The following is a 1135-nucleotide window of genomic DNA, read 5'->3' as shown; positions in this document are numbered from 1 at the left end:
AGGGCTATCTGTGCTCTGCCCACCATGGGTATGGAAACCCGGTTTCTAGCGTTGTAAGTCCGCGGACATACCGCTGTGCCACTGGGGGGCCTGGTTGTTTTTAAACAAACAGTCAGTTCACTAAATATCCTCACTTCACTGGTTGTTTTTGTTTGTTTGTTTTTAAATTATGCACAAAGCTACACAAGGGCTATCTGTGCTCTGCCCACCATGGGTATGGAAACCCGGTTTCTAGCGTTGTAAGTCCGCGGACATACCGCTGTGCCACTGGGGGGCCTGGTTGTTTTTAAACAAACAGTCAGTTAACTAAATATCCTCACTTCTCTGGTTGTTTTTAAACAAACAGTCAGTTCACTAAATATCCTCACTTCATTGGTTGTTTTTAAACAAACAGTCAGTTCATTAATTTTCCTCACTTCACTGGTTGTTTTTAAACAAACAGTCAGTTCACTAAAAATCTTCACTTCTCTGGTTGTTTTTAAACAAACAGTCAGTTCACTAAATATCCTCACTTCACTGGTTGTTTTTAAACAAACAGTCTATTCATTAAATATCCTCACGTCACTGGTTGTTTTTAAACAAACAGTCAGTTAACTAAATATCCTCACTTCACTGATTGTTTTTAAACAAACAGTCAGTTCACTAAATATCCTCACTTCACTGGTTGTTTTCAAACAAACAGTCTGTTCACTAAATATCCTCACTTCACTGGTTGTTTTCAAACAAACTGTCAATTAACTAAATATCCTCACTTCACTGGTTGTTTTTGTTTGTTTGTTTTTAAATTATGCACATTCCAATCACGTTTGTAAACTAACATAAAGGTTAAACTTATATCAAAGTTTTTCTTCATTACCCATTTAAGCCGTCTCCAAGCATTATTAGTTTACTAATTATGCCCCTAACAACATCATTAATGTAAATAAGAAAAACTGGATGTCCAAGCACTGCCCTGAGGCACTCTATTAGTACCAAATGTATAGTTTGATTGGGCCATTACTAACAAATATTTCCTTTCTTTCATTCAACCACCCACTTATAACTAGGTAACCTTCTGTATGCCACCTAATCAAAAGCTTTCGGAAAATCTAAGCAAATCAAATCCACCCCCTTTCTGTCATCCAGGCAACATCTG

General features: G+C 37.3%; 1 protein-coding gene across 1 annotated transcript in view; it reads right to left on the bottom strand.

Moving 5' to 3' along the window:
- The window catches only part of LOC106471013 (1-aminocyclopropane-1-carboxylate synthase-like protein 1), a 19890-nt gene that overhangs the window by 10478 nt on the left and 8277 nt on the right, over positions 1 to 1135 (bottom strand). The gene's annotated exons all lie outside the window — the stretch shown is intronic.

Source organism: Limulus polyphemus, unplaced genomic scaffold, assembly GCF_000517525.1.
Source record: "Limulus polyphemus unplaced genomic scaffold, Limulus_polyphemus-2.1.2 Scaffold4353, whole genome shotgun sequence".
NCBI classification, from domain to species: domain Eukaryota; kingdom Metazoa; phylum Arthropoda; class Merostomata; order Xiphosura; family Limulidae; genus Limulus; species Limulus polyphemus.
Note: the sequence above shows the minus strand (reverse complement) of the source record. Positions and strands in the feature narration are given on the sequence as shown.